This window comes from Nuphar pumila, chromosome 11 (assembly GCF_984573655.1).
Source record: "Nuphar pumila chromosome 11, dmNupPumi1.hap1.1, whole genome shotgun sequence".
Lineage (NCBI taxonomy): Eukaryota > Viridiplantae > Streptophyta > Magnoliopsida > Nymphaeales > Nymphaeaceae > Nuphar > Nuphar pumila.
The window spans coordinates 19,061,759-19,074,522 of record NC_143259.1 but is presented as its reverse complement, the minus strand read 5'-3'; the positions used below and the strand labels follow the sequence as shown (position 1 = coordinate 19,074,522).

Genomic DNA, 12,764 nt, shown 5'->3' with positions numbered 1-12,764 from the left:
TGTTCATGACCCCTTTTTCTATGCTGAGACCCTATGTCACAGGGATTCGGCTAGGAGGGTGCCGCACCCGCGTCGACGCGACTCGACGCGGGTGCGGGTGCGGTCAACTCGATCCTGGGTGCGTTGACCGCACCCAGGATCATTAATGTCCATTTTTAAAAAAAAAAAATTGCCCAAATGGGCTTCAAATTTTTTTTTAAAAAACTTTATGCTAGTCTGTCAGCTGCCTAGCATAAAGTAAGTTTTTCAGTTTTCACGCACAGCTGCAGCAGCTGTCTGTCAGCTGCTGTCAGCAGCTGCCTGTCAGCTGCTGACAGCAGCTGCCTGACAGCTGCAAAGTTTAAAAAAAAAAACCCGCCTATTCCCCAACCCCCTTTTTAAAAAAAAACCCCGCCTATTCCCCAACCCCCTTTATATATATATATATATATATATATATATATATATATATATATATATATATATATATATATATATATATATATATATATATATATATATATATATATATTACTTATTACATTTTTGCCCCTGCCGCACCCCCGCACCCGGGTTTTTTGGAAGTGCCGAATCCCCGCACCCGCACCCGCACCCGCACCCGCACCCGCACCCGCGCCCGCACCCGCACCCATGTGACATAGCTGAGACCTGTTAGTCCAGCACATGTTCTCTGTTTTTACTTGAGAATAGGATAAACAACGTATTCTTGGTTGTCAAAGGCGGCGCCTAGGCGGCCCCACCGCCTGGACGAAACAATTTGGGTGATGGGGCCCTACTTTTCCACCTAGGCACTGCCTAGCACCCCTAGGTGCCGCCTAGGTGGAAAAAAAAGTCATTGACCAAGTGTCAATGCTATAAAAAAGGGGAAAAAGGCTTTTCCCCCTTTTCTTTTCATTCTGACTCCCTCCCGTTAGGGCAAAAAGAAGAAGAAGAAGAAGAAGAAGAAGAAGAAGAAGAAGAAGGGTATAGTTCACTCACTCGGGTTCTCTCTCTCTCTCTTTATCGGTCACTCTCTCAGGTTCTCTCTCTCTCTAGCTCGCTCGCTCAGGTTCATTTTTAGTTAAAATGATCCTACTGCAGTACACCCATAATTTGGGTATGAGGTTCAATGTAACAGCACAAATTGCACACACGCACACATGTACACGGATTTTGCTTTTGCAAGGTCATCTGCATGGATTAGAGAGATAGCTAATGCATTTTTTGTAATATCGTGTATTTTTCATACTTTATTAAATTTGAAATTTTCGAAAATTTGGCCAAGTATAGAAGAAAAATCGGTAGATTCTCGATTTTGGGCCGATGCTTTGGAATGTGGGCTTGGTCCATGTCTCATTGTCATGGCCTAAACGAGCCACTTAAAACGTGAGAAAAAGTTTTATTTTTAATATTTAAATTTAAGTGAAATTCGAGCAAAATTTAGGTTATTTTCGGATGAATTTTGGAAGCGAAATTTGAGTTATATATCGTTGATTGTGTCTCAGAATTTTGAGCGTAACGATATTTTATTTTCCTTGATTCGGGATATGGTTGGCCCCAAAATCACAATTTTTCAAAAAATTAGCAGTTTGTGGGGTCGGATCCGGATTCAGATTGGACCAGATCGGATAGATTTGATCCAAATTAATATGGATTTGGACTCTATCCAACACCCATATTAATCTGGTATTGATCCAACCCAAGACCCATTTGGATTTTTGAGATGGATTTGGATCTTGGATCCGAATCCAGATTCAAATCTACGCCCAATGATTCTTCCAACTTTAATTTCATCAAAAACCTTTAAATTGGAGTTAATTAATGTTAAGAAGCCTCCCAAGTTAATTTGGCAACTTTTGAAAGCTTTTAGAAATTTATTTATTATTAAATAATTAATTAATTAATTTAATTCTGAAAAATTAATTTGACAATTGTTTAGGATTCTAAGTAGAGCCCTTAAACCCATATAAAATCACTTTAGAAGTGTTCTAGTTCAATAATATAATTTTTGGAAGCTTCTAGGAATTTATTTATTAATAAATAAATAATAAATAATTTTAATTAATTCTGAGATTTATTTATGACTCTTTATAGGGCCCTTAAACATACCTAGAAGCATCTAAGAAGGTTTTAGAAAGCTTATTAAAATGAAACTTTGAAAAAGTCAACTTGAAGAGTTTCAAAATTTTTGAAACTCTAAGAGAGAAGAGAGTTCTAGTTGGGGCTGCACTCTCTTCTCCAGCCCATCTAGAGCTCTATAAATAAGTCAAAAAAAAGGGGAAAAGAAAGAGAAAGAAAAGGAAAGAGAGAGAAAGAGAGAGAAAGAGAGAAAATGAGAGGAAAAGAGAGAAAGATGAAGAACAAGAAGGCTTCTTCTCCGATCATCCATCATTTTCACCATTATTTTCTTGTTCTTTTTCGATCTACGGTAAAGGTACGGGTCTTTCTCTTGTTTTGAATGAGAAAAAGAGTATGGATTTGTATTCCAAGCAATATTTTCGATGAAAATCCATGGGAAAAGAGTAAATCTGAATATTTACTCTAAGATTCATGATTGAAATTAATGTTTTTCCCCTCTTTCGAAAACTGTTTTTAAAAAGAAAGACATGAGTGTATAGATATATTTATATGCGTTTTTATATATGTATGTAAATATATATTTTAATGTGCTATAGATTCGTGGAGCTGGACCGATCTGCCATGTGTTTAACATGCCCAGATCTGGTCCTGATCTTGTGTTCTAAAGTTTTGAAAAAGAGAATGTAATATGCACGTAGTTATAAATTTTTTTTCTGTGCATACTTGTCATGTTAAAACAGAATTTCTGTTTTTCTTATTGTTCATGCTAGAATAGCATGTACTGTTGAATGTAACTTTTATCTGGACATATATCATAGAAATGACTTGTGATTCTTCTGTCAAACCCTGCTACCAAACACAATTGCTTCATTCAATGAGAGTCCATGTTAGAGCTTGGAATGTTGCTGAAACCAAAGGTCAAAACTTCTTGGTCAGTCAAGGATGTCAAAGACTATTGATTGTTGAGATTTTGTTCATGACCCCTTTTTCTATGCTGAGACCTGTTAGTCCAGCACATGTTCTCTGTTTTTACTTGAGAATAGGATAAACAACATATTCTTGGTTGTCAAAGGCGGCGCCTAGGCGGCCCCACCGCCTGGACGATACAATTTGGGTGATGGGGCCCTACTTTTCCGCCTAGGCACTGCCTAGCACCCCTAGGTGGAAAAAAAGTCATTGATCAAGTGTCAATGCTATAAAAAAGGGGAAAAAGGCTTTTTCCCCTTTTCTTTTCATTCTGACTCCCTCCCGTTAGGGCAAGAAGAAGAAGAAGAAGAAGAAGAAGAAGAAGAAGAAGAAGAAGAAGAAGAAGAAGAAGAAGAAGAAGAAGAAGAAAGGTATAGTTCACTCACTCGGGTTCTCTCTCTCTCTTTATCGGTCACTCTCTCAGGTTCTCTCTCTCTCTAGCTCGCTCGCTCAAGTTCATTTTTAGTTAAAATGATCCTACTGCAGTACACCCATAATTTGGGTATGAGGTTCAATGTAACAGCACAAATTGCACACACGCACACATGTACACGGATTTTGCTTTTGCAAGGTCATCTGCATGGATTAGAGAGATAGCTAATGCATTTTTTGTAATATCGTGTATTTTTCATACTTCATTAAATTTAAAATTTTTGAAAATTTGGCTAACTATAGAAGAAAAATCGGTAGATTCTCGATTTTGGGCCGATGCTTTGGAGTCTGGGCTTGGTCCAAGTCTCATTGTCAAGGCCTAAACGAGTCACTTAAAACGTGAGAAAAAGTTTTATTTTCGACATTTAAATTCAAGCAAAGTTCAAGCGAAATTTAGGTTATTTTTGGATGAATTTCGGAAGCGAAATTCGAGTTATATATCGTTGAATGTGTCTTAAAATTCTGAGCGTAATGATATTTTATTTTCCTTGATTTGGGATATGGTTGGCCCAAAAATCATAATTTTTCAAAAATTTAGCAGTTTGTGTTGTCGGATCCGGATTCAGATCGAACCCGATCGGATAGATTTGATCCAAATTAATATGGATCTGGACTCTATCCAACACCCATTTTAATCTGGTATTGATCCACCCCAACGCCCATTTGGATTTTTGAGATGGATTTGGATCTTGAATCCGAATCCATATTCAAATCCATGCCCAATGATTTTTTCAACTTTAATTTCATCAAAAACCTTTAAATTGGAGTTAATTAATGTTAAGAAGCCTCCCAAGTTAATTTGGAAACTTTTGAAAGCTTTTGGAAATTTATTTATTATTAATTAATTAGTTAATTAATTTAATTTTGAAAATTTAATTTGACAATTGTTTAGGATTCTAAGTAAAGCCCTTAAACCCATATAAAATCACTTTAGAAGTGTTCTAGTTCAATAATATAATTTTTGGAAGCTTCTAGGTATTTATTTATTAATAAATAAATAATAAATAAATAATAAATAAATAAATAATTAATTTTAATTAATTCTGAGATTTATTTAGGACTCTTTATAGGGCTCTTAAACATACCTAGAAGCATCTAAGAAGGTTTTAAAAAGCCTATTAAAATGAAACTTTGAAAAAGTCAACTAGGAGAGTTTCAAAATTTTCGAAACTCTAAGAGAGAAGAGAGTTCCAGCTGAGGTTGCACTTTCTTCTCCAGCCCATTTAGAGCTCTATTAATAAGTCAAAAAAAATGGGGAAAGAAAGAGAAAGAAAAGGAAAAAGAGAGAAAGAGAGAAAATAAGAGGAAAAGAGAGAAAAACAAAGAAGAAGAAGGCTTCTTCTCCGATCATCCATCGTTTTCACCATTATTTTCTTATTCTTTTTCGATCTACGATAAAGGTACGGGTCTTTCTTTTGTTTTGAATGAGAAAAAGAGCATGGATTTGTATTCCATGCAATATTTTCGATGAAAATCCATGGGAAAAGAGTAAATCTGAATATTTACTCTAAGATTCATGGTTGAAATTAATGTTTTTCCCCTTTTTGGAAATCTGTTTTGTAATAAAAATACATGAGTGTAAAACAACAAACAACAACAACTACGTTTTCATCCCAAAACAATTGGGGTCAGCGATATGAACCAAAAAAGAAATTCATTTTGGGTCTTCCACATGAATCCTTTTCCTCCAATCATTTCTATCCAATGCCATGTCCTCGGTGAGGTTCAAAGCATTCATATCCTTTCCTATCATCTCCATCCAAGTCTTCCTAGGCCTACCCCGACCTCTTTTAACTAATATATTTTCCCATTTCTCCAACCTTCTAACTGGAGCATCATTACGCCTTCGTCGAATATGTCCAAACCACCGTAAACGATTCTCTCGCATCTTATTTTCAATGGGTGCAACACCTACCTTCTTACGTATCTCCTCGTTCCGAATCTTATCTTTTATTGTATTTCCACACATCCATCTAAGCATCCGCATCTCAGCTACACTCATTTTTTGAATATGATGTCTCTTGGCAGCCCAACATTCCGTACCATATAGTAAAGCGGGTCTAATAGTCGTCCTATAAAACTTTCCCTTCAACCGCAATGGCATTCTACGATCGCACAACACTCCAGTTGCACTTTTCCATTTCATCCACCCAACCTTTATCCTATGATTTACATCTCCATCAATTTCTCCATACTTTTGAATGATGGATCCCAAATATTTGAAATAATCATTCACCGGTATTTCTTGCTCACCAAGCTTCACTCCACTCCCATCACTACTTCGTTGCTTACTAAACCGACATTCCATATATTCAGTCTTACTCTTACTCAACTTAAAACCTCTACCTTCCAATGTCTGTCTCCATAATTCTAACTTAGCATTAACCCCAGCTCTAGACTCATCAATCAAAAGAATATCATCAGCAAACAACATACACCACGGTACATTTTCTTGAATTGATCTCGTAAGCTCATCCATCACTATCGCAAATAGGAAAGGGCTTAAAGTAGATCCTTGATGTAACCTAACCGTTATCGGAAAATTGGTTGTCACCCCTCCACAAGTGCAGACATTGGTTACTACTCCTTCATACATATCTTTAATTATACTAATGTACTTTAGAGAAACACCTTTCTTCATCATTGTCCACCAGAGAACGTCCCTAGGTACTCTATCATATGCCTTCTCTAAATCAATAAAAACCATATGCAAATCTTTGTTCCTCTCTCTATATCTTTCAATAAGTTGTCTAAGAAGATGTATAGCTTCCATAGTTGATCTTTCAGGCATAAAACCAAATTGATTCTCCGATATCATGACAACCTTCCTCAACCTAGACTCAATCACCCTGTCCCAAAGTTTCATAGTATGACTCATGAGTTTTATACCACGATAGTTTGTGCAATCTTGTATATCACCCTTATTCTTATATAAAGGCACTAAAGTACTCTTCCTCCACTCATTAGGCATCTTATTTGTTCGCCAAATCAAGTTAAAAAGATTTGTCAACCATTCTAAACCTTTCTCTCCCAAGCATTTCCAAGCCTCGATAGGTATACCATCTAGGCCAACTGCCCTTCTTGATTTCATTTTCTTCAAAGCCTCTGCAATTTCTTTCTTTTAAATCTTGCACATGAAGTCATGATTTATCTCATGAAAAGGAATGGAGAAGTCTCCAAGATCTTGAGCATGACTATCATTAAATAACTTATCAAAATAATCTTTCCATCTCTCCTTAATCTCCTCATCTTTAACTAAAACCCTTTGCGTTTCATCTTTGATACATCTAACCATACCCAAATCCCTCGATTTCCTATCTATCATCTTTGCAAGCCTATAAATATCCTTCTCGCCTTCTTTGGTATCCAACTTGTCATAAACCTCCTTATATACCTTAGCCCTCGCGTTTCGAACTACTTTTTTAGCTTCCTTCTTTGCTATCATATACTTCTCCAAATTTTCATTATCACGACTCTTACTTAGATTTCTATAACACTCTCTTTTAACCTTAATAGCTAATTTGACATCCTCGTTCCACCATGATGTATCCTTACCTAGTGGTGCACCGCCTTTAGACTCACCCAATACCTCCTTAGCCACTTTTTTCATGCCACCCGCTATCTTATTCCACATTGATTCTGAATCCTCCTCGAGACACCAATCAACTTCCTTAACTACCTGCTCTACAAACATTCCTTGTTTAGCTCCTTTCAGTGCCCACCACTTAATTCTAGGATCTATCCTATGTCTATCCCTTTTGCGGCATTGTCTAATTCTAAGATCTAAAATTAAGACTCTATGTTGTGTAGCTACACTTTCTCCCGGTATAACCTTACAATCGATGCAACAACCCCTATCTCTTTTTCTAACTAGGAAAAAATCTATCTGACTCGTATTAACCCCACTTTTAAAAGTTACTAGGTGAGACTCCCTCTTCCTAAACCAAGTGTTTGCTAAAATCATATCATAGGACAAACAAAAATCTAAAATCCTTTCTCCACTTTCATTTCTTTCTCCTATACCATAGCCTCCATGGATACTCTCAAATCCATCCCTACTAATGCCTACATGTCCATTAAGGTCACCGCCGATGAAAAGCTTTTCTCCATAAGATATCCCTTGTACTACTCCATCTAAATCTTCCCAAAATTGATGCTTAATGGAATCATCTAAACCTACTTGAGGTGCATAAATACTAATAATATTAATAATATTCGTACCTAATACTAATTTAATAAGTAAAATTCTATCACCCTTCCTACGGACCTCAACTACATTATCTATAAACTGACGACTCATAACAATCCCTACTCCATTCCTATTCCTATTTATTCCTGTATACCAAATCTTATATCCCCAAGGTTCTATCACTTTTGCTTTCTCACCTACCCATTTGGTCTCTTGTAGACATAAAATATCAATCTTTCTCCTACACATAACATCTACTAACTCTACCAACTTACCAGTTAAAGACCCTATGTTCCAAGTGGCTAACCTAATTTTATGGTCTTGGACTAACTTCTTTACCCCCACCCGTCCAACAAAGTGAGGGAACCCTTGCCTATTTGACACCACACCCGGGCGCCGGTGTGACGCGTCGCTTCTGGGCGACGACCTAGCAACCCTTGCCCATTTATCACTGCCTCCGGGCCTAGAGAGTACAACGCGTCGCTCAGTAGGGAACGCCCCAACGAAATTCTCATATTGGTTCATTTTCATAGGGTATGACTAAGTTTTTATGCTGGCTGTCACAGGCCTACCGCAACCCTCCTCCTTTATTTGGGCTTGGGACCGACAGTGTATAACTAAACAGTTATACACAGGCGGTGTTTTATACACAGGCGGAGTTAATAAAAAGTACATGAGTGTATAGATATATTTATATGCATTTTTATATATGTATGTAAATATATATTTTAATGTGCTATAGATCCGTGGAGCTGGACCGATCTGCCATGTATTTAACATGCCCAGATCTGGTCCAGATCTTATTTTCTAAAGTTTGGAAAAAGCGAATGTAATCTGCACGTAGTTATAAATTTTTTTTTCTGTGCATACTTGTCATGTTAAAACAGAAATTCTGTTTTTCTTATTGTTCATGCTAGAATAGCATGTACTGTTGAATGTTTCATGTCAATTTATTCTTGTAGATTCATAAAAAACTTTAGATGCCAAAAATCTGCATATGCATGACTGTAAATGGATATTCATATGTATATATGATCATGACATCTGAACATGTATGAATATTGGCCATATAAATTTGTTATGCATGCATACCCAAAACAAAACATAATTTGTCCCTGCATGTTCGAAGATTTTCATGTTATTTTTGTATGACCTTACTGGGTTGACTGGCAGCCCAGCCGCGCTGTGCTCAGACGAGTGCAGGCTCCCAGCATGTATGTACTGGATTGTTTCACAAAAAACAAAAACAAAAACAAAAACAAAAACAAAAACAAAAACAAAAACAAAAACAAAAACAAAAAAACAATCTTGTTCCTGTGTTCCCAGATAAACCTGATGGTGGTTTAATATGTGTTTAGCCAACATTGATATATGCATCTATCCAGGAATGAAAAATGACTCCATGAAATGCATTAGAAAGACATGAGGGTTGAACCATCTTCTGCCAAAATAGTGTGCAATCTGAATTTCAGAGAGGAGCCACAAAAGTGCGTGATGTGAACAGATGATCATGAGACTCTTCATGACATTGGCATAGGTAGCATCAATTCACTAGTTATACCAAGTACTTGAAGGCGACGCTGGGTTAAAAGCCTATCACTTAGGGCCAATATCAATGTAAGCGTTATGCGAGGGAAGTGGCCTGGGATCCAAATAAAAGAGGAGAATTCAAACTGCTTACCTTTTGCATGCACTTCATTCCAAGCTTGCTTAGTTGAAAGGTGTGTTAACCCTTCCCAAGTAAGTGTCTGGCTGATTAGCGAATGCAAGATTGAAAGGAATACAGTTAAGGCTTTGATTCCTGATTTGCAACGGAATGCAACAATGAGCAAGTATACTTTGCAGTAAGGAAGTAACTGCCTGGCAGATTGGAATGAACCGAAGTTCTTTATAATGATTGGATGATAAGTGGGCGTCCAAAACAACGGCTAAAGGATAAGAGCCAAGTCAAGGATCGAACTAGAATTCCACATAGCGTCCATGTCCAATTTGCCATTTAGCATCTAGTTCTATGATGCTGATACCTCCTTTTATGCTTCGCCAACCATACGAACCGTGAACACCACAGCTAGGAAGCCTAAGAGAAGTGCGAGTTAGGCACTTAATTTGCATTAGCTGACACTAGAGATTATCAGAACCAAAAGCAAGTTTTCCAGCAAATTTAATTAATAAGACATTCTTCACATCCTGTAACCTTCTGAGACCAAAACCACCTTTCATGTGAGGCTTACAAACAGCCTCCCATGCCAAGTGAATGAAACTTGTGACAGTGGGAATCATTCCAAAAAAAAATCTCCTCATAATACCTTCCATAATGTCAATTACTTTGGCTGGCAACTTAAAGCATACCATCCAGTGAATAGGAAAAGATGCTAACACAATTTTAATGAAAATGATTCTACCAGCCAAGGAGAGGAGATGGCCATTTCAAGATGCCAAGGCAACTTGAAACTTGCCCAAGATGGGTGAGCATAGTTGAGAGGAAAGCTTACCTGCAGATATAGGAACGTAAGGTATTGAATGGGAAGAGCGATAACGTCCCAGTTCGTAAGCCGCCAAATGCATTGTATCCTTTGGTTATTGGACTTGAAAGGGATAACTACTGATTTTCGAGATTCACTTGAAGACCTGACTTTGCTTGAAAGTCACATATTATATGAAAAAAGTTATCAACTGAATGGTCAGATTAGGGTGTGAATTTAAAAATTTAACCCGCGTTTTGTTACTTGAACATTTGACGGTTTGCCTAATGAAAACAGTCTGACGCTGTCTAGAATCATACATACCGATTGTGCCTATTGAGTTTGAATAAAACTCAGTATGATATGCAAAATTTCCAGATTTGTTTATCGTAAAAGCTTTGGCTATATGCATGTTAAAAATTGGAATTTTCACATGCCTGTACTTGATATATTGTGCTGAACCAAGGTATTATTGCATGGTTGTTTTATTGTGCATGTGCATACATGAAACTAATGTGTTTTGGCACGTGCATCATGGCATGAGTATTCACATGTTTTAATTGAGATGATTCATGAATGAAAGCATGCATTTGACATGAATATGTGAATTGAATGAAAGCATGCATTTGACATGAATATGTGAATCAGATGAAATCATGCATTTAACATGAAGATGTGAACTAATGCACATGCATATGAATGTTATTGTTTTATGCGCATTTCTATATTGGCATACATGATTGTGCATTGAAAGACATGCTGAATGAATGCATAATGGCATGTGATTCATGATTTTTGCGTATGAATGCATCGATGATCAAATAATAGATCATTATGGGTTGTGTGAGCCTTGAGCTTGAATTGCTCCTTCTTTACTTGTTTTAATGCATCACAAAAATCACATTTGATATTATGGTTCTTATTGCACTGTTTTATATTGCCATGGGCTGTGGTCCCGTGAAGAGCTTCACATGTTGATTTGCGAGCTTGTGTTATTAATTCTGCATGTTGAATTATAAATTAAAGAAGATGAATTAATGACAAGATAAAAGAAATTAAAAAACAGTGTAATCTATGTTTCCTTGATGTCCCTTTTATAGTATGAGAATCTTGGACATTGCGGTTTTGAGAAACCGTGAGGATACTAAAACTATGTGTGCGTTGTTGTTGCCCCTAAACCTGATATTGAGGTTCTTCTCTTAGCCACTGTTTTAGGGAGAATCCACCACTTTGCTTGGGGGTGGTGCATAGACACAACTGTTGTTTTGGTATACCAAGAAAGTGACATTATGGTTGTTGATTTTCATAGTGTCCCATCCTTCGTTGTTGATTTTTAATATTTCGATGGATGGTGTTGATTCCTGATATCGGTCGATGGCTAAGTTTGGAGCCCAGTAATAAAATATAACTTGTGTGCTAAGTTACCCTAGAAACCCTACTTGATCTCGAGAATTTTTAGCCGTTTGGAGTATCCACGAGCAACAATAATTAAAAAGAGAAAATTAAATTGTGTGGATTTAATAGGGACATGCATATAAAAAGGAAACTCTGAAAAGAGATAATAATTTATTCATACATGTGCATTGAAATCATGCATATTCCTGCTATGCATTAAATCATACATAATTACTTGTTCCCTTAATTATGATATATTTGTGAATGCATGCTGTATGTTAAATATATTTATTGCTTAACTTGTGGTCCCTGTTGTTTATTAATTGTTTCCTTATTCTTAATAATTTTTCCCTATTGTATGAATAGTTAATTGAGTTATGAATTTATCATAATTGTATTCCTCTAAAATATTGCATGAATCTTATTTATGTTCTTTTTGCTTGTTTGTTTCATTAGAAGAATTCATATGCAAGATTCTTTGGATTTTGACACCCTACTTTTGTGTTTTTTGCAGCCTCAGATGCCTAGTGGGGCGACTTGCTTTTGAGAGGAGTTACGATGAGACTACACGATTGCTTGATAGATTCTTTTGGACAACGTGACTCTTCTTTTTGCTTTATTTACATTTTTATTTGCTTATGTCACAGATTCTATGCATTTGAATAAATAAAGTTTGATTTGGTTTGGTTTGGTTTGGTTTGAAAGATGAGTATAAGATCCCTTGTGGTGGTGGTCATGTTTAACTGTAAGGCTTGAGGTCTTTGGGAATGTTTTCACACTTAAAAAAAAATGTACTACTTTTTCACGGGTATGAGTTGGGGTTGTTACATTTTCACTATATACGTTTATACAGATTGAAATATCTTAGGCTAATAGGCTTTGTTTGGAAACTGAAAATCGGTGGTAGCTAGGCTATTTAATATGTTAAATGCTTTGTGTTGGACAATGTATTGAGCAAGTTATTTAATATAATTGTCTTATAGTGTTCAATTTGTATAAATGTATGTCTTATAGTGTTCAACGACAATTTGTTTTGCTATTGCTTATTGTTGATTGATTTTATGTTGTATACATGTTTGTTTACATATTTGTATGTTTTTTATTGTTTTTTTTTATTTAGTGTAAGATTCAGGTTTTAAAAAAAAAACGGTTTGGATCCAGGTCCAACCCCCAACCCTCCGTGCTTCTATTGATGTAAGATACGAGCTTTTTTTAAAAAAAAGGGTTCGGATCCAACCCGGATCTGGTCCCCTTGTGTTTCT

General features: G+C 36.4%; 1 protein-coding gene across 1 annotated transcript in view; it reads left to right on the top strand.

Moving 5' to 3' along the window:
• The window catches only part of RAD51C (RAS associated with diabetes protein 51C), a 174,068-nt gene that overhangs the window by 86,940 nt on the left and 74,364 nt on the right, over positions 1-12,764 (top strand). The gene's annotated exons all lie outside the window — the stretch shown is intronic.